This window comes from Cynocephalus volans, chromosome 6 (genome assembly GCF_027409185.1).
Source record: "Cynocephalus volans isolate mCynVol1 chromosome 6, mCynVol1.pri, whole genome shotgun sequence".
In the NCBI taxonomy this organism is placed as follows: Eukaryota; Metazoa; Chordata; class Mammalia; order Dermoptera; family Cynocephalidae; genus Cynocephalus; species Cynocephalus volans.
In genome coordinates, this window is record NC_084465.1 from 120,096,147 (window position 1) to 120,118,302 (window position 22,156).

The window sequence follows — 22,156 nt, forward strand, 5'->3', positions numbered from 1 at the left end:
CATTAAAGAAACATACCTGCCTGAGTATTTTGACACGTTTGGGATGGTATTTATGTGTTACAGAAGGTGATTAAAGGTGTAAAATGAGAACACACTGATTCATTATCTGAAGGAGTCTAGGAAAGGGTTTTATTTATTTTAGCTTGAGGAGAAAAATGTACATCTCCCACTCTTTCTGTGAGTGCTTCAACATCATTTCATGTTGCATTGTGGTGGTTGTGTCTAACAATAATTTTTTACAAACTGCTTTTAATGGTATTTTTTGGGAGTTACAGTTGCAGATAAAGGGGTGAATTTATTGCTATTGCAAACCAATTATGAGAAGCAACTTAAAAAGGAAAACAATGTTCAAAAGCATAATTCTGTTTGTATTCATGTAAAGTATGTGGTCTCTTACCTTTTCGCTTGTAGTACAAATAAACAGTAGCGGTGTTTTCTGTTGTCACTCTGTAGTCTTCCTGTCCCCTCAGTCCCTCCAATATGTATATCACCATTCTTCAATGAAATAATAGGGCACTTAACAAAAGATTGCTATGTGCAATACTGTATTTAGTGTTTCTATTTCAATTTTTATAGGATGTTAATTTATATGAAAATAAAGTGAATAATGAAAGGGCTCTGTGTCTGATGTGTGCCTATTGTGTAAGGACACTTAGAAAATCCAGCCATCATATTTAACATGGCCAGGGGGGGCAGGGAAAGGATGAAAAATAAGTTAGTTTGCATGTTCACATGCACAAAAAAACTTGCATGCAATCTCAGGGATTCAAGAACAGAAGCTCATCAGTGATACCTAAGTAAGAAATCCTGATAAAATACTCATTCCTCTGTGTCTAAAACTAGGATCTCTTTCCCGAGCTCCAGAAAGCCTTTGGTCATCTCCAGTTGGATATCTCACCATAGCTGACAGTTCATTCGGTATGGATTCACATGCAGTGTCTCATCTCGCCCCACCAGGCCTGCTCATTCCTCCGTGTTCTCCTGCTCAGGGAAAAGCTGCCCCCTCAGAACCCTGAGTCATCCTGGACATCTCGCTCTCCCTTTGCCCCACACTGATTAGTTTCTACGTCCTGTTGGTTCTGCATGCTGAGCATCTCCAGGATGCATCCATTTTTCTCTGTCTCTTCCATTGAAGTCCTAGTGGAAAACCCTCATGAATTACTTTAATAACCTAGTAATTGTTCTCATATTTCAAGATTTGCTCACCATTAATTTTTGCTCTACAGTGAGTGAAGTTTTTTCTAAAATACAAATTGCTCATCTGAATTCCCTTCTTAAAACATTTTAGTGACCACATACACCAAGATATGTGGCCATAGAATACTCTCCAAAATCTTTAATGTAGCTGACAGAGTCCTGAGTGACCTGGTGCCAACTTACATCTTGAGTTTTATCTCTTGACTCTACCTATCTTGAATTCCAGCCTCCAGCCAGACTAAAATACTTTCTGTGTTCTTTTCATGCCATTCTCTTTCTCAACCACAGGCCTTTCCCCATGTTTTCCCTCAGCTTGAAACTTTCTGAGCCTTTTCATCTGTCTCATTAATCACGTATCTGAGTTTAGAAATCACTTGCTTCCGGACATCTCTTGACACTGCTCTTCCCAGCTCCTAACACATAACAGACACTCAACACATATTTATTGCTTGAAGCAAGATAAGAATGTTATTTATGCCAAATGCTTCGGGATACCAGCAAGTAGAGGACTAAAGGAAGTCCACCGTTGCAAAACTATAGTGGTAAAGACTATGGGTAGAGGTCTAGGGAGTTTAATATTTGAATTTTCTATTTCCAAATAGAAAAACAAGATAAAATATATTTTCAAAAGTATAGATACAGCAAGGGTCAGAGGTGGCAGGGGGTGAGTGAGAGCAATCTCTGTACAGGGTAAAGAAAACTAATCATGCTCCATTTATGGAAAGAAACAAAGCCATGCTCACTGCCCGAGATGTGGGGCTGGACTGGGGCTCCCTACCAGTGAGAGCTGACTGAAATAGCTATAGTGGATGCCACGGGGCATGGCGGACATGAAACAGCACAGGTGTGGTGGCAGGAGAAAGCAGGGCAAACGAGGCCAGCTGACTTGTCCATGTCTACACCTGCTGTACTTCCAATGTCAATGCCACCAGGAAAGTCTGGTTCTGGAATGGGAATAAGAGGTCATGACAAAATGACTAGACAGAGAGAGGTAAGAGGAAAAAGCATGTGAGCACCCTCTCAAGACAAGTCTGCGTGTCACACTCCCAAGACACATGAAGAAAATTATCAACAGAAAAGAATAAATCAATTCAATGAATTCAACTGCAAAAATGCAAATAATAGGGCAAGATTTAAATTACTAATAATTATGTTTAGGGTCTTCAAAGAAATTTGAAATATATAATAATTGAAATAGGAAAAAATGATATGATCTGAATGAACTGTGGATGGATGCAACTTGAGACATTTACTAATTCAGAAGATTGTGCTAAGGAATTCATTGAGATCATACTGCAGAGAGATAAAATATTTTTAAATGTGGAAGAGACATTAAAAGAAATTGAGTCATTCCATAAGGAGAAACTAAAGGAAATAGTAGAGAAGCCAGATAATAACTTCAGGAAACTATGGCTGAGAATTTTCTAGAATCAAAGAGAAATATTTTGTTCTTGAAAACATGTAACAAGTGTTAGTCCAGATAAATACCAATAAATTTGCACCTATAGAGGTCGAAGTGAATCTCCAGCTAAGTGAAAAAATTTCTAAATGTCCACAAAGGAAGGACACATGATTTGCAATGAAATAACAAGTGGAAAGAGGAATCGACCCAACTACATATTAAACATATTAGAAAGGGACAGTAAGTGTTCGTAATATCAAAAATAACAAAAACTTCTAAATAATGAGGTAATATGCAGGCTTTAAAAAAGAAAGAAAGAGGGGCTCAAAATTTTTTAATATTTAGCTTACAGAATTCCAGGATGGATCCAGAAATAGAGCCCATCGTCAGAGTGCCTCCCACCACATGAGAAAAGGGACATGTGGTGCTTATGGTAACAGGCTGTATATGTTCTTTGGCTCCTCAAATAAAACAAAAAAATTTTTTAAAAAGAAAAAAAAATATATATATATACATACATACATATATATGTATGTGTATATATATGTAATGGCAAAAACAAAAACAAAGCAAGAACCTACAGATGTAAATTGTGGGTAACTCAAACCTTTTTGCTAAAGTCTCAAACATACAATTTAAAATTCCAGCCTTGATTAAACACCCAATTCATCATTAGGTATCCCGTCCCTCCTTCCCACAAATCAGCAATTGCATCCTTTTCTTTTTCTTTTTTGACCGGTAAGGGGATCGCAACCCTCGGCACGGTGTGCTCCGCACCACGCTCAGCCAGTGAGCGCACCAGCCATCCCTATATAGGATCCGAACACGCAGCCTTGGCGCTCCCAGCACCGTACTCTCCCAAGCAAGCCACGGGGCCGGGCCGCAATCGCATCCTTTTAAACAGCTGCGATCTTGTCGGGTGACGAGTGTCCTGGTGGCAGAATTGTCCCGATTCTGCAGTGGCAGTGGTTGGGGAACTGCAGGCGGCCGGGGGGGACGGGAGAGGCGGGCTGTGCGGAGCAGAGCGGGAGGCCGCGCTGGGCAGCGACAGAGCGGGGATTCCGGGGGCGGCGGGGACACCTGGCACAGAGGGAGGGGGAGGCGAGAAGAGGCCCAAATTCGAGTTCTATCTCCTCAAATGAGGGAACAGCACTGTTCAGATCAGTTCATCTTTACTCACCACGCTCTGCACATAGTTTCCATATCTGTCTCTACCTTTCAGATCCAATTCTGTGAAATGGTCTTTCTCTAATATCTAGTCTATGTTTTTTTTTTTTCTTTTTGGTCCTTTTTTGTGACCGCCCTCAGCCAGTGAGCGAACCGGCCATCCCTATATAGGATCCGAACCCGCGGCGGGTGCGCTGCTGCACTCCCAGCGCGGCACTCCCCCGAGTGAGCCACGGGGTCGGTCCTCTAGTCTATGTTTTGCAAGAGCCACTGAGCTGGCCTGCCTGGATCCGGATTTGTTTCTTCCCGTCGTCTTGCATGTTGTGACCAGAGTGACGCTTCACCAAATCTGCCAGCGATTTTCTGTTTCCTAGGAGATCACTCTGAACTTCCTCTGCCTCTCTTTTCCTGACTCTCTGTCCCCCCTCCTCCCCCACCCCCATTCTCAACACACGCCAAGGTGACTATTATGTGCTCTGCCCAGATATGCTCTGCAGGGCTGGTGCACCTGCTCCATCTCACCCCTCCCCAACCCTCACTGCAAATGTCAGCTGCTGACAGCTCACAGCTGGGTCCCTCACTGGCCGTTGTCCTTAGTGGAGGGAAATGAATGCCCACTCCTGGGGACGGTCTGTGGGAGTGGCTAGCAGATGGGCTTACAACAGACTGTCCCCCTTGCTTCAATTTGGGACAACTCTAAAATGCCATCCCAGCTCCAGAACTCCCCATAGGATCAGACGAGGCCTCGATTGCAACCAGATTGCTTTTCCTTCAGCACAATTCTATTTTCCTCATGTCCTAACACATTTTTTTCTATTTTCCTCACGTCCTAACAGTCCTGCAAGCGTTCCCCATTAAGCCTCTGCTCACACTTTGTCTCTGAGTTTGGGAGACTGGTCTAAAACAGGCAGATCCTGGAGTGGCCCAAGGAAGGACACTCTAACACTGGATTTGGAGGGGGTCACTCTCCAGCCAGCTGCCAAAGACAGCCCTTGGCATGCTGCAGCAGTGCAATGTTTAAACTTTTCCCACAGGTAAACTAGGAGTGGACGCTGGTGGGGGACTCACTGGCTGGTGCAATACCTTCTGGAACATAGGAGTTATGGGGGACACAGTGACTCTAGGGACTTTGGGATTGGATATGCATTTCCAAGTGGCATCTATTTGTTGAAGAGATAATAAAAGGCTCAGAAGGGCTGGCCAATTAGTTCAGTTGGTTAGAGCACAGCCTTATAACACCAAGGTAACAGGTTCAGATCCCTGAACTGGCCAGTGACCAAAAAATAAAAAAATAAAAAAATAAAAAAGATGGAGAAAAATGTTAGAGGAATGGGTAAAAGGTCACGAAAATCAACTACAATGTATATTGAGAAGTTAAAATTTTTTTAAAAAATTAAAAATTAAAAAAAAAAAGTCTCAGCATGGTTGATCACTGAGAATGTGAAAGCCATAAGTGGGGTCTCTTTCGCAGCATTTAGTTAAGCCCTGGTCCCCTGCAGTCAGAGGAGGACTCAACTGTGACAGGAGTGCTGTTTCAGAGAAGTTTGGATTCTCAGCTCCAGCAAGTCTCCTGGGCCAAGGTTGGAGCCCTAATAAGGAAGGAGTGCAACCCTTAAAATTGGAAGGGGAATACCTGGGGAGATGCAGTTCAGAAGCACAATGCCTCAAATTCCCGTGACCCCAATAGGCCTGTTGTTAGCCCCCTCCCCCCAACTGGGAGTGTGCTGGGTTGGTTGAGGGAGAAGAGGGAGCAGATGGTGAAGCTGTGCAGGAGCAGGAGAGGCAGCCTGGGAATGTGTCTGAGGCTGCTGGATCTGGGGGGAGCAGAACATCGAGTTGGATGAGGATATTGCAGGACTTCCCCATATGTGAGCACTCTCTCCTGCTTCAGGATTTACCACTGTGGCAAATACCCCCGAGATGGTGGTAATAAGCCACTAGGGGGAATTCTTGGAGGATCACAGTTAGTGAAATAGAAATGCAAGAACATGCACGGTGTGTGGTGGGAAAAAGGATCCAAAGGCTCAGAGACGTGGGCATGCTAAAGTGGATTTGCTACATGAAACTTAACAAAACAAAAAACAAACAAACAACAATAACAACAACAAAAACCACCAGCCAACTGCATTTTCAGGAAGTTCTCTGTTTACCAAAGCAATGATGCTTGTGAGAGGGGCAGCAGCATTGCTAAGCAGCTCAGCAGTGCCCATGGTCTCTAGCCCAGGGCTAACCGTAGCAAGAAATGCTGTTTTCAAACTGGGCTCCCCGATGGACACGAGAATAGCAACATCTCAAAATAATATAAGCCAGGTGGTGATGCTCAGTTTTTGGAAGTAACGTGGGCACAATTGTTGCAAAAAGAGGTAGGACTGTAGAGGCATCCGGGGGATCCCAACTTGGAGATGGTTAATAGAACATTATGTTCCTGGAAGAAAGATAGATGGGCTGCCGACAAGGGCATTGCTTAGTTTACACAGTCAAAAGAAATCAATGATGGGTGAACAGAGGTAGAGGGCAGGATCTCAGTAAAAATCACAATCCCTTGCCCCATTTCCAGATCAGACCTGGAACCCACTGGCAGGAAGACTGGCTGATTCCTTATGAGTGAGAACCCTGCAATACCAGGGCAAATCTATTCATTTGTTATTCCTCTACTCCTTCACCAGGGAGTTTAGGACTACTTATTCAGGCAAATATGCTCTGGAGAAAAGAAAAATGTTCAGCACTTTTAAGAATTCCTGAACGCTGGGTCTGAATTGACTGTAACACTTGGAGAACTAAATGAATCACTGAGGTGCTCTACTACAGTGAGAACATCGTGGGGCTACTAGAGTTCTAGCCAAGGATGGCTCTCCGTGGGTCCACTGCTCCATGGACCAACCTGATGATCCTTTCCCTATTTCTTAATACACAATTTGCAGGGACACTCTTGGTAGTTTGAAGAACCCTCACATTGATTCTTGAAATTCTTAGGTAAAAGCTATAGTGGGGACAGCAAGAGGAAGACCCGAAAGCTGCTCCCACCACAACAAAAGGAGTAAATCAAAAATAATACTAAATTCCAGAAGGAACAGGGAAATTAATGAAACTCTCAAAGACTTTAATATTGTAGTAGTCCCTGTCATATTCCCATTAATTTCACCATGATGGCTTCTGCAAAAATCAAATGAAGTGTGGCAGGAGATGGCAGTAGCCCTGGGCACCACTGCTGCACTCGATGTGGTTTCTTTGCTAGAGCAAATTAAAACAACCTCCAGTACTTGATCGGGAAAATGTGTTTTTTACCATACCTATCAGGAAGGAGAACCAGATGCAGTCTTCAGTCCCATGGGATGAACAACAGTTTATGTTTATGGTCTTGCCCTCGGCTTATTAAGTTCTTATACCTTTTGTCAACATATAGACTAAAGGGACCTGAATTTTATGGACAGTCTGTACAACATTACACCCTGCCATATGATTGACATCATGTAATAGGAGCAGAGGAGAGATACGGGTAAGGATGCTGGAGATCTTGGGGAGCACATACAACATACGCCTTAGAGAGTGGGTGATTCAGGTGACTTCGATTCCAGACAAGATGGAGTAGACACATTTTCCCTATTCCTCCCACTGAAACCTCTAGACATAAGAAGGCTTTAAAAGGTGGAGAAAAAGATAGACCAGGTAGCAGCCTTGGGATTCAAGAATGATGTGAGAGCAGGTTCCCCGGTTTTGTGTGTTTGTTTTGCCTCATATTCTAGTCTGAATACCAGAGAAGCCGGTAACCCGAAAACGCCCATGAATACAAACAAGCACCAGCACAACCATGTGGTTTTCCTCATTTTGCTGTTGGTACAGTGGATGGGTCTGCTTGCTGTGCTTGAGAAGTGGTGGCAGTGGAATTGGGTAAAGAGGGCGGTGAGGGTGGGAGTTAAGGAGGACTCAGAAGAGAACCTGATGACCAATACATTTAAATCGCATTATTTACAATTTGGTCTTATTGTTATCTCCCTTGAGCACATTAATAATCAGTGGTGATAGATCAACTATTAAGTAAACTTTCTAGGAATACATATGCTCTAAGTCATTCACTCAATAGCAAAAATTCATTTTCATTGACTTTTTAACATAAAATTCAGTCAGCCAACTTCAGAAACAAGTGAATGAAATATTTTAATGCATGTAGAATATTCTGTCCCATTTAATAAGCTAAGATGAAGTATTTTTTAGTAACTTGAATGTGATTCATTTGAAGTCCATACAGTGAGCCATCCATGTACAATTTTATTAAGGTTTTATTTTTTATTGATAATTGAGTTTCTTAAATGGCAGCTAAATCAATTAGTAGAAAAATGGAGATGCTGTGAAACTAAGGAATATTTAAATTAAGAAATGCTGAAGCCCACAAGAGGTAAATGTGAAAATGAGCAGAACTCAAGACCATCTCCAGCATGGTGAAGAGACAGGTGTGGTCACCAGCTCCTCACGGGAGGACCAGGCTCACTGTGGCCTTCTACTTGCAGCAGCTTCTTCAGGCTTCCTCTTTGGTATTTCTTATTCAGAGAGCACAGTGAGAACGTTCTGCCTTCAGCTGCTGGGGGACCTGTAAGGAGCTTGGAAGCTCCCAAAGACCAGGACTGAGAGGCAGCCCAGCACTGCCGCTCCATGTATGTCTGATTCTGATTCTATGTGAAGATGCCGGGACCCAAAGCAGATGGTGTGGCAGAGGCCGGGGGCTGAGCTCACCAGGGCTGGACAAAAGCACTCTGAACGCACAGTGCTACTTCAACACCCGCTGAAACAGGTTCAGAATTCCACTTTTATGGCACATCACACCAGGGTCTCGTGTAAACCTAGAGTATCTCTATTTGTTCTATAATTTAATAGTATACCAATAAAATAATTACATTATTCTTGTAGCTTTTCTTCATTTATAAACAAAACAGAAGAACAATTAAATACAAGTTGAGTCATTATAAGGTCAACTGTGTACATTCAATAACCCCCGGAAGGAGCTTCCCACCACAGCATATCAAATGGCTTTTATTGCTACACCCACAACTGGGTTCAGAGGGTGAGTTTATGTTTATATTCCATGAGTTCTTAGCTTACTCCTTCCCCTATCCATGTGGGTTCTGTGTTAATAAAATGATAGAGGTCAGACACTCCCCGCCACCCACCTGCTGCACTCCAATAGTCTCCATCGCGATCCCATGGACTTCCTTCACAGCTTTTCTGCTGCATGTTCTGCCTCCGAGTCTGACTTGAAGTTTTCCACTAAATGCAAAACTCAGTTCTCACTCTGGACACACTGTCCACTTTTTCTCTCCATCCCCAAGTCCCAGCCCCCAAGGGTTTCTTTTCATTTCTGTCTCCTAATTTTGGTCTGTGTGTGCTCATTTCTGAAGCCAAGACCCCCCTTACAACAGCACATTTTGCTTGGGTCTTGCGGCATTACGGAAATGACAGAAATGAAACTTACATACAGCAGCAGGAAATAGACTCACCCCACCCCAATCCTTGCTCTCCAGGTGGGTGTCTCTAGATCCACTGTCAGTGCCTAGTGCCAGAAAGACTCAGTCCCCAGAGCAGCTTGTGGAGGGTCTCTCTCAGACAGTAGAGAATCGACCCTTGGTGGGAGTCTTGAGAATTACCAGTGAAAATGATTCAGAGCCTGCTGATTCTCACCAACAGAATCTCATCTCATTCACATTTGTCAGATTCCATAAACGTTACTCACAGGACAGCCTTGCTGGGGCCATTTAGCAAAGGGACCTAAAGTAAGTACAACATTGCTGGAAAGTAAAATATGTCAACTTCCTTATATCAAGAGACCACAACATGGAAACTTCAACACTTCCTTATAGAATGAAAGGCAACCTAAATGTTCGCTCTTCCTTTTTAATGTCTGTTCCTTGAAAAGAAAGCCAGTTGTTTTCTGTAGGATGGTCCGACTAGATTAGTATTCTCTATATTTTATCCTTTACCTCCTCTTATACCACAAAGTGACCTGACTCCTTGTATCTTTAAATATCTCTTTTTTTAAAAAAACAGGAAATATTTTTGCTTAGTGTCATGGCAGTGAACATGGTATACCATCTCATGCCACACATGCACATTACACATTATAGGGGCTTTTAGTTTTTTAGTTTTGGGCTAACAACTTCCCATTGAATGCTCCTCCCTATACCCATCCATCCCAATCCAATTTCTACCTCGTGCTGAAATGCTTTAGCACCTTCAGTGAAACAAGACTCAAAGTAAAATCTTGACTCCTCCCGTCTCCCTGACCATCTGAAACAGGTGCATGACAAGGACTTGCTGGCCAGGCATTATTTCTGGGTAGATCATCACCTGTCTCTTCCTTACTCAGACTGGTACTGTAAAGCCAGTCAAAACTCATGAAACAATACATGCATAGGTCAATAACACTTTTCAATTGCACTTTATGATGTAGGCCAATTATAAAACCAGTTTTAATAGAGAGACCTTATGTGTGATAATATTCTAACTGCAGTGATAATAGCATGCACACTAGAGTTCATTTGCAGTCCACAAATGGAGGTGGGGGGTGAGGAAGAAGAGGTGTGGTGGCTGGGGTTGGGGGAGGGTGTTGGCTTGCTATGAGCACAGTCCCCACGGAAGCCCACTGCCTGATTCACGTGGCTCCATTGTCTTGGTTTCAGGTGAGTTAGGAGCTGCCATCCATGGCCATCTGTATGCACGCTGTCCACACCTGCCTCACAGCAGTGGGCAAGGGTAGCCCTGAATCACAGGAAACAATGCTCCTGCCAGAGGTCCAGGAACCAGCAAGAGAGGTTTGAGGGCTGCACAGAGGAGTGATACATCCTTCAGTTCACTGGGAAGGGGAGCTGGGTGTAGGGTGAGGCCAGGGAAATACCCACTTTTCCACATGGTGGAAACATCAATACCAGATTCACAGCTCATCATCTGGAAGGTCCTCTCCAACTGCTGTGTGATGGGAGGTAGGTGGTGGTGTTCCAGCATCTTCCTTTGGGCCTGATCCACAACCTGATTTGGGGGTACAGGTGGGTCCCGGAGTCGGCCAGGAACACATCAGCTAAGCTCCACGTGTTGTCCATTTTGGGGCCAAGGACACCATCAGCCCCAAGGGCCATGCTCCTGCTGCAGGGACACAGGCAGCATGCTTGTGAACTAGAAGGACAGGAACGTGGAGGTGGGCGGTACCGAGTTGCGTCCCTTAGGCACTCACTGCTTGTCAGCATTGCTCAGGTTCACGGACAAGAAATGGTACTACTTCTCCTTCTGGATCTTTATGAGGCAGAAGGGCAGGTCCACCTGAGGCACTGGAGCTCCACGAGGATGGAGGTGATGCACTGGGACTTGCATAAGGTGCAGAACTGGACAGAGTTCTCCTGACTGTGCGTGGGCCATAGGATGTAGAAGGAATTGCACTGGAGATAGCAGAAGCATTGAGCACCATGCGGCTGTGGCAGTACTCCTCATGCTCCATCTGCCACCTCGGCTGCGTCTTGCACCAGTCACTCCTGAGGTACTTGCACTCGGTGACCACCAGGGCCTGCTGGCTGGAGGCCAGCACCACCTGGCTCTGGTGCAGCCACCTCTCTGAGTTGTTGCTGCCACTGTCTTTATAGGCAAGGGGATGGTGCCCATGGGCCAGTTCTTCTGGGCACAGCACAGCCACCAGGAATAAGAACAGGGAAAGCTTCCAGAACACCCTGCAATGCAACAAGAAGAGTAAGTGGGCTAAGTGAGGAAAGGCAATAGAGTGTGGGATCCTTCTTTTCCTTTGAAAGCTTCATCATTTTATTAGGAAGAACAATAGTCATGTGGTGCCTGGTTTGCTGCTGGATGCCCTGGGGCAGCTACAGGTGAGAGGCAATTCAACAGTACTATGGGTACCCTAAAAAATGTTCCAGATGGACAAAATGGCCAGTAAGTACTTTGTATCACAGCCAGAAAGCACATAGTGTTGAACAATTACAGAATTGCAAAGCAAAAGTTGTGAAGAGATAACTCGAGACAGTCTGCCAAAGTATCCATGATACTTCATACTCAACATTTACTCTGTTCTACTATGTGCCAAGCCTGTCCTAAGTGCTTTACATGTACTGTTGTCCCTTGGTATCTGTTTGGGACAGATTCTAGGACCTCCTGCAGACACCCAGACGCTTTTCCCAAGAACTCAAGAGCTTGCCCACACCCAGATGAACCAGCAGGGTGTCATTAACCTGATCAAGGAATCACTAAGTGCACAAGTGCTTAGGCCATGTGGGCACTCACACACAACTCCAACACTGAATATATCCAAAGTACCCACATGGAGACTACACTACTGCATGGATCCAGAACCAGTACTAAAACACCCTACTCAAAAGTCAATATAAAGTCTATAGGAGAAAGTCTCTCTCCACAAATCCCACTCCAGAGTAATAGAAGAAGCAACTGATCTACCAGATGACCAGACACAGACAAATTAGAAATAAAAAGAGAGAGAGAGAGAGGGAGAGAGAGAGAGAGAAAATATGACACCACCAAAGGAATACATTAATTCTCAAATACCAAACCACATAGAGCAAGAAACACTTGAAATGACTGAAAAGAAATTCTGAGTAACAATCTTAAGGAAACTCAATGAGATAACAGAAGATTCAGTTAGACCACACAATGAAATGAGAAAGTGTATCCAGGATATGAAAAAGATGAAATTTACATAGAGATTAATATCTTTAAAAAGAATATAGAACTCCTAGAAGTGAATGATTCATTCAATGAAATTAAAAACACAAATGATAGGTTATGCAGTGGTTAGAGCAAGCAGAAGAAAGAATTTCTGATTTGAAGATGGTCTTTGTGAAATAACCCAAGTGGAACAAAAAAATAAAAATAAAGAATAAAAAAATAAAGGAAGCTAATCTAAGAGAACTAGCAGACAACCTTAAGCACACAACAACACTAATTATAAGTGTTTCAGAAGAAGTGGAAGGAAAAGTCATTGAAAACATAGTCAATGAAATAGTACCAGAAAACTTCCCAAGTATAGGAAGAGACATGAACCTTCAGATCCAGGAGGTTCACAGATTCCCAAACACATTTAATCCATAAAGGTCCTCTCTAGGACATATTTTAGTCAAACTAACAAAACTCAAAGACAAAGAGAGAATCTAAAAAAAAGCAAGAGAAAAGCATCAAGTCACCTGTAAGTGAGTCCCCATCAGACTAACAGCAATCTTCTCAACAGAAAGTACAAACTGGAAGAGAACAGGATGATATAATTAAAATACTAAAAGAAAAAACAAAACAAAACAAAAACTGCCAGCCATGAATTCTAGATCCAGAAAGGCTATCCTTCAGAAATGAGGGAGATATAGCGTATTTTCCAGGAAAAATAGAAAAACAAATAAAAAACTGTGGGAGTTCACCACCACACAACCAGCCCTACAAGAAATCCTCAAGGGGGTCCTGCATCTAAAATCAAAAAAATGATAAAATGATAATCACTGCCATGAATACACAAGAAAGAACAAAACCCACCTGTAGAACAAAATGCAAATGAAAAAGTGAACAAAACTTTATCTTACAACCTACAAAACCCAACAAACACCAAAGACAAACAATAAAAGGAGAAGAAAGAAACAAAAGATATTTAAAATATTCAAAATAAAAATAGATAAAATGCCAGGGGTAAAAAAATACCTTTCAGAGACAAACCTAAATGTAAATGGATTAAATTCCTCACTGAAAAGACTCAGACTGACTGGATTAAAAAGCTAGACCCAACCATATGCTGTCTTCAGGAGATTTACATCACCTGTAAAGACAAACAGACTAATCATGATGGGAGGGAAAAAGATATACTGTGCAAACAGAAAAGAAAAATAAGCAGGAGTAGCTATTCTTATATTGAATAAAATAGGCTTTAAACCAAAAGCCATAAAAAGAGACAAAGAAGCCATTAAATAGTGAAAAAAGATCTATCTAGCAAGAAGACAAAACTATTATAAATATATATGCACCCAACACTGGAATACCCAGTTATATAAAGCAAACACTATTAGGCCTAAAGAAAAATAGACCCCAAGACATTACCAGTTGGGGACCTGAACACCACTCTTGGATCATTGGACAAATCATCTAGGAAACAAATCAAAAGAGAAACACAGAATTTACTCTTTAGACCAATCGGACCTGGCACCTATCTACAGAACATTTCATCCAAAAGATGGATTAAAACTAGAAACCAATAACAAGCAAAATCCTGGAAACTATACAAATACACTGGAATTAAACAACATGCTCCCAAATGACTTATGGGTCCAAGAAGAAATTTAAAAGGAAATCAAAAAATTTCTTGAATCTAACAAAAATAAAGATACATCATACCTAAATCTGCAGAATACTGCAAAAGCAGAACTCAGAGGGAAGTTATTGCAATAAATGCTTATATGAAAAGAATAGAAAGATTTCAAATAAACAACATAATGCTACACCTTAATGAAGTAGAAAAACAAGAAAAATCCAATCCTAACATTAGTATATGGAAAGAAATAGTTAACATCAGAGCAGAATTAAGTGAAAGAGAGACCCAGAAAACAATACAAAATATCAATGAAATGAAAAAGTTGGTTTATGGAGATGATAAAGAAAATTGACAAACAATTAGCTAGACTAACTCAGAAAAAGACAGAACCCCAATTTACAAAAATCAGAAATGAAAAAGCAGACATTAAAACTGATACCATAGAAATACAAAGAATCATGAGAGAGTATTATAAACAACTGTATTCCAACAAATTTGAAAACCTGGAGGAAATGGATAAATTTCTGGGCACATGCAAACTACCAAGACTGAACCAAGAAGAAATAGAAACCTGAACAGAGAATTATGAGCAAAAAGTTTGAAGTAGTAATCAGTAGTCTCTCAACAAAGAAAAGCCCGGGACAAGATGGCAGTACTGCTGAAATCTACCAAACCTTTAAAGAGAAATTAATGCCAATTCTCTTCACACTATTCCTAAAAATTGGAACAATGACCATTCTCCCAAACTCTTTTTTATGGTTCCAGCATCACCCTGATTCCAAAACCAGACAAAGATTCAACAAAATAAGAAAACTACAGGTGAATATCTCTGATGAACATAGATGCAAAAAATCCTCAAAAAAATATTAGCAAACAGTATGAAGCAACACATCAAAACATTATACACCAAGATAAAGTGGGATTCATCCCAGGGATACAGGGATGGTTCAACATACTCAAGTCAATAAATACGGTATATGACATCAATGAAATCAAGGACAAAACCATATGATTATCTCAATAAATGCAGAAAAAGCAAAATTCAACATCCTTTCATGATAAAGACTCTCAGCAAATTAGGTACAGAAGGAAAGTATCTTGATACAATAAAAGCCATACACAGCAAACCCACTGCCAATATCATCCTGAATGGGAAAAATCTTTCAGTCTTTCCGTTAAGAACAGGCACAAGACAAGGATGTCCACTATCACCACTTCTTTTAACATAGTACTGGAAGTACTAGCCATAGTGATAAGCAAGAGAAAGAAATAAAGGGCATCCAGATCAGAAAAGACAAAGTCATGCTGTCCCTGTTTGAAGATGACATGATCCTATATATAGGAAAACCTAAAGACTCTTTAAAAAAATTATTATAGTTGGTAAACTATTTAAGTAAAGCTGCAGGATACAAAATCATCAAGCAAAAATCAGTACCATTTTTATACTCCAATAATGAGGTAGCTGAAAAAGAAATCAAGAAAACAAGCTCATTTACAATAGTCACCAAAAATAAATAAATAATAAATAAATAAATAAAATACCTGGTAATAAATTTAACCAAGGAAGTGAAAGATCTCTATAATGAGAACTACAAATCACTGCTGAAAAAAATTGAAGAGGGCACAAAAATATGGAAAGACATTCCATGCTCTTGGCTTGGAAGAATTAACACTGTGAAAATGTCAATACTCCCCAATATGGTCTACAGACTCAATGCAATCCCCATTAAAATACCAAAGCCTATTTTTTCACAGAAATAGAAATAACAATTCTAACATTCATATGGAACAACAAAAGACCCTAAATAGCCGAAGCAATCCTGGGCAAAAATAATTAAATAAAGCTGTAGGCATTACACTTCCTGTCTTCAAACTATATTACAAAGCTGTAGTAACCAAAACAGCATGGTAATGTTATAAAAACAGACATGTAGACCAATGGAACAGAATACAGAACCCAGAAATCAACCCACATATTTACAGTGAACTGATCTTCAACAAAGGCACCAAGAACATACAACTGGGAGAGGAGAGCCTCTTCAATAAATGGTGCTGTGAAAACTGAATATCCATATGTAGAAGAATGAAACTAAATCTGTACCTCTCACTATATACCAAAATCAACTCAAAATGGATTAAAGATTTAAATGTAAGACCTGAAACTATAAATACCCTGTAAGAAAACATAGGGGAAACACTCCAGGATGTAGAATTGGGCAAAGACTTTATTAATAAGACCCAAAAAGCACAGACAACAAAAGAAAAAATAAACAAATGGGATTATATCAAACTAAAAAGCTTCTGTACAGCAAAGGAAACAAACAACAGAGTGAAAAGACAAACTCTACATCTGACAAGGGATTAATATACAGAATATACAAGGATCTCAAACAAGTTTACAGTAAAAAACCCAAATAATCCCATTTAAAAATAGGCAAAGGAGCTGAGTAGATATTTCTCATAGGAGGGCATATAAATGACCAACAGGTACATGAAAATATGCTCAATATCACTAATCGTCAGGAAGTGCATATCAAAACCACTTTGAGATACCATCTCACCCCACTTAGACTGGCTATTATCAAAAGCTCATAGAATAACAAATGCTGGCAAGGATGCAGAGAAAGGGGAACGCTTCTGCACTGTTGGTGGGACTGAAAACTAGTACAGCCATTATGGAGAACAGTATGAAGGTCCCTTAAACAGCTACAGATAGAACTGCCATATGATCTAGCAATCCCTCTACTGCGTATATATCCAAAGCAATGGAAATCATCACGTCAAAGGGACACCTAAACTCCCATGTTTATCACAGCTGTATGTACAATAGCCATGCTTTGGGATCAACATAAATGTCCATTTATGAATGACTGGATAAGGAAAATGTAGTACATGTACATAATGGAATACTACTCAGCCATGAAAAAAAAAAAACGAAATTCTGGAATTCGCAGCAATATGAAAAAAAAAAAACGAAATTCTGGAATTCGCAGCAATATGGATCAGCCTGGAGAAAACTGTGCTAAGTGAAACAACCCAAGAGCAGAAAGAGAAATACCCCATGTCCTCAGTCATAAATGGGAGCTGAATTCATAAATAAATAAATAAACAATAAAAAAAGAGAAAGAGAGAAAAAGAAACAATTACAATAATACATTGAACTCTTAGGAGAGAACAGAACTGTGGTTACTAGAGGTGGAAAGGGGGAGGGGGCGGGGGGAGAGAGGGAGAAGGGTTAATGAGAAATTGGTTAATGGACACACAGAATGGTTATGTATTGTAATGATGAATCAGCTGACTATCCTGATTTGACCATCATATATTGTACACAACTATGAATAGTCAACTTTGTACCCCACAAATATTTATAATAAAAAAATAAATAAAACAAGCCCTTCATTGTGCCAAAAACCAAACCAAAACCAAACAAAACAAAACACAAATACCCAATAAACATATGCAAAGATAAAAAAGAAAAAGAAGAAAAGGAATGTATTTACTTTGTGAAAATTTAATGATCTATAATTTTTGCACTACTCTGGGTATATGTTATACTTCAATAAAATATTTCCATATGAAAAGTAAAAACATCGTCACATCATCTTCACGTTTATTCATTCCCTCTCTGTGTATTTCACCATCTGTAGAACTGCACAAATTATCATTCCTTTAACATCCGTACCCTGGAATGGGCATAGAACAATAATATATATCATTATATAGTGCATATTAGTTATAATGTTATACTTATTAGGCATGAATGTACAGGAATGACTAAAATTTAATATTAAGTACGTTAAATTCCTCAAATTGTTATCAATGTCTTAAATATATCCATGTTAATGATAATAGCAAATGTTTATTAGTTCTCAAACCACGTCAGACATTCTTACGATCTCCTCTCATGTATAAAAATATCAGAGTTCTATGAAGTAGGTACTATTATGTTCTCCACCTTATTGATGAGAAAACTGAGGCACTGAGAGGTTACCAAGATCACAGAGCCAGGATGTGGAATATTTGAATCCAGGCATCACTGTGCTGGCATCTGGACTCTGGGTGAGTGTAGCAGCCTCTTTGTTAGAAATATTTACATTAATATATCTATGCTAATGTTATTTCTCCCTGTCACTGTTACCGGTCTAGGTCTAAGCCACAAGAGGTCTTTGCATGTAACCTCAAAGATGATCCCTTCGTAGAGCATGTGTGGAGTGTTATTCTGGAGGCAGCACTGTGACAGGCTTTGTGGATTCAGTATCTCCCTCTGAGACAAAGGCAAGATTCTTACAGTGTAGGATGAGCCCTTAGGAGATTTCCTCCCTCCCATCCCTTCTCACCCCCTCCCCACCTACTCTTTCCTTCTTGCTCACTCTGCTCCAGCCATGCTGACCACCTGCTGTTTCTAGAACGTGCTTGGCATTCTTCTGCTCTAGAGCCCTGCATGTGCCTTTCCCCAGGTGTCTATCTGGCCTTCTCCCTCACAGTCTGCAAGTCTTTGCTCAGTTACCCCCTCCTTAGTGAGGCCTGAGCATGTCACTTCACTCCAGTCTTGCATTCATCATGTCTTTCCCTGCTGGAGTTTTCCCCAAGGAGCTTATCAGGTAAAAAGATGGAATTTAATGATCATATTGATTTTTTTGTTGTCTGACTGCTCTCCCAGGAATGTAAGGTCCAAAAGAAGCCTATCTGTTCTGCTCATTGCTCTGTCCCCTGCACTCAGAACAGTGCCTGGTACACAGTAGGCACTCGGTAAGTAGGTGTTGAATTAAATATGAGTACTATGTGTTCCCTTGCCTTCAACAAGCTTGTGATTAAGAAGTTAGACACAGACGTGGCAATGACTAAGTGACAAAGTGACACAGGAATGATGGCCTACATTCCTGTGGTGGTGAACCTGGGATCTACAGCATCTGAGCCACCTGGGGCATTTTAGAATGTGAATTCCTGGTGTAGGGTTATGGCCATAGCTACGCTAATTGTCAGGTTGGGGTAATTCATACTAAAGCCAAAACATTTCATTATTTTAGTTATACTAAGTTTCCATTTGTAGTCAGGGCTAGGGCTCAAACCCTTCAAACCCATTGTACAGACTAGGTCACCAGACCTTTCACATGCCAGGCTGGGTCACCAGACCCCTCACACACAGATCCACACTAGGTAATTGGGAAAGATCCTGGGACCCACTGGCAGATGACATGAGCTCAGTTCTCAGCAGTAGCAGCAGCAGCAGTGGCCTCTCAGGGCATCTCAGGGGCACCGGCAGCAACAGCCTCCAGCAGCAGTAGCAGCCTCCCTGTGGCCCCCTGGGGGCATCCCAGTGGCAGAAGGCACTGTGGATCAGAGCCACTCATCCTTTATACTTAAGCCCATAACCAAGGAACACCTGGGCACATGTGCATGTTTACATCAAATGCGCGGCAAGATTCTGAACATCTGAGAGGCCCTGACCATTTTCTTATATTTTCCCTGCACCTGGGCTCCACCCGGCAGCATCTGAATCAGGTGAGTCAGGTAGAGTTTGAGATCAGTGTTTTTAAGAACTGCCTCAGGTCATTTCAATGGGCACTAATGACCCCAAAGGACAGTTAAGGTACAAGACAGAAGCACCGGACCTTCCTGAGAGGGAGCACAAGGAGCCCAGGAAGTCACAGCTAGACGGGCACAAACAGGATTCTTCAGAGCAATGGCACTGCCGCCAGCACAGGAGCTAGGTAGTGCCAATGACACTGGGCAGGAAAAGTGGAAAAATTGAGAACAGAGAGGGGAAAAGAAGGAAGATTTTTCTTTCTTTTTTTTGTAAAAACATGTTGTCCAACACAATTATTGAAATTTGAAGGCTGAGTTTTTAAAGCACTTTTCTCATGCCTCCCTAGCTGTCTTCACAATGTCATGTGGCAATGGCCACACTGCCAGCAGGCAGGCTCATGGCAAGTGGTGGGCACTGGACTCACTCAGCTTACACAGCTTAATACATTTGCGATATGATTTGTGATCTTAATATCCTCCTAAAAAGAAAGTATTCTGGTTCCATTTTAATAATTTCTGAAATTATTAACATTCTGAGTAAACACAACCAAAAGTTTGTAAGTCCCAGCCAGGAAAAGATTTACAGAGTCAGCCTGGGCCTCAACTCCTAGTTCCAGGAACATGCATCATTAAAGGCTGAAAAATGCAGGCTGTCATTCAACAGGTCCCGGCTGGATCAGGGAGAACAGAGCTAATACATGTTCAGATCGATTTGGAGCAAAAGCTCTTAGAGACACCCATATTAGGTGTGGTGATCAAGAACGTGCATTCTTTGAACACTTTTTTAAAAACCTAAGAAAACCTAAGAAGAAAAGCAAACCTCCAATTTTCAGGAGAGGGAAAAGAGGCTGATGGAATCCAGGTGGCTGAACCGAGTCAGGCTCTCCTCTCCCCTTCCCTACATCTCATTTCCTCTCTCCCGCACACACAGCTGCAGTGAGATCGCCAAGGACCCAGCATTGCAGCAACAGAACAGGTGAGCGGGCAAGAGGTGCTCTGCATGGTGACTAGTCAGCTGTGTCCTCTTTACTTCAAGGGCCCTGCAGCAACTGCACCAGCTGTTGCTAGTGGTACATACTCCACTGTCCCCTGGCTGTGTGAGGTCCCCCAGGGCAGAGAATGTGCGTGCCTCTGCCTTCGGATCTCTAACTGTCCTTGCACACACATCAGTGGCCCCACTAGGACCTGAATTTAGCACTTTGGAGCCCTGCTCTGTCCTGACCACTGTGCTACTCGGAGCACTGGTTGGCATCTGATGAGCCTCTCAGACATTGCCACAATGGCCAAAACAACAGCACAAGGACATTTCACTTTACTCTCACATCTTGTGTGTCTTGTACCAGAAGAAACTCACAAATGAATCCTGTTAGCTTTATTAACCTTCCTCTGGCCTGACAATGTTGTCAATTTGCAAGGGGCACCAGGACTGTAAATGCTGATGATGGCTTAAGCAGACTGTTGGCAAAGTTGGTTGTGCAAAGACAGAGGCAGCAGAAGTGTTTTCCTCTTAAGAAACCTGGGCTTGGACTTGATAGGTTGCCAGCACCAGGGCTGCCTGGGCCAAAGCAGTCTAGTTTCTAGGCAGCTAAAGAATTGCAGGCCCCTTCTATTAGCCCTTCCTAGGAGTGGCAAAATCTGAAGAGGGCTTCCACAACAGCAGCTTGAGCAATAAAGCTTCCCTATTTCTAGGAAAGGACACAGCAGTGCTGAGTCATCCCTCCCAGCAGGTGTGAATGCAAGTGACCAAAAGCCAACGGTACAGCTGGGCTGATAAACTTGTTCCCAGTGTGACTTTGCTGAGTTTTAGAGGTCAGGTCAAGGCAGAACTGGGCTACACAGGAGTGGTGAATGGGATGGGGCTGAAATATTTCCTGTGAGCCAAGAATTCTAGAGCATCCTTGGAAGGGTGAAGGGAAGCATCCAGGGCTACGGATAGGCACATCTGGAATACACTCACTTCTACCACCCAGGTGAAAACAGACTCAAAACCAAGCAGGAAACTCCAAAACAAAACCCCAACAACGTTAAACTTCAGAGATTACTTTTATGAGTTTTACTACTGCCGCAGCCTCAACAAAGGTACTTCATTCATTACTTGTATTCTTAGGCTGGGGGTGGGGTCTGGCTCCCCAGCTCTCTAGAGACAGATGCGGATGCTGCTTGGCCTCAGGATCACCCTAGTAGTCTAAGATGGCTTGTCTGCTGAAACCGTTCATCTCCAGCAACTGTAAACTGAGGCAAACTATGGCCCACAGGCCAAACCCAACCTGAAGTCTGCTTTTGTAAACAGAGCTGTCGTGCTGGAACACAGTCATGCCCGTTCATTCATGTTTGTCTCTGGCTCCTTTTGTGCTATAAGAGCACAGTGAGCAGTGGAGACAGTGACCGTAATGCCCACAAAGTCTAAAATACTTACTTTCTGGCCTTGTGTACAAAACTTTGCCATGTCATTCCAAACTTTTCCTATCCAATTCAATCATTGCTTTCTCCTTCCTGCTGTACTCTTTTGCCAGAAAAGTAGCTTTCACTTTTGAAATTTCTAACTATGAAACATTTCAAACATAGAGCAAGACAGAGAA

General features: G+C 42.0%; 2 pseudogenes; one reads left to right on the top strand and one right to left on the bottom strand.

The window, feature by feature from the left end:
- Window positions 1-10,978: 10,978 nt before the first annotated feature.
- LOC134381043 (gremlin-2-like) lies at window positions 10,979-18,435 on the bottom strand (annotated as a pseudogene).
- An 811-nt stretch (window positions 18,436-19,246) lies between these two features.
- LOC134380632 (branched-chain-amino-acid aminotransferase, cytosolic-like) overlaps window positions 19,247-22,156 on the top strand; it is a 9,227-nt pseudogene continuing 6,317 nt past the window's right edge.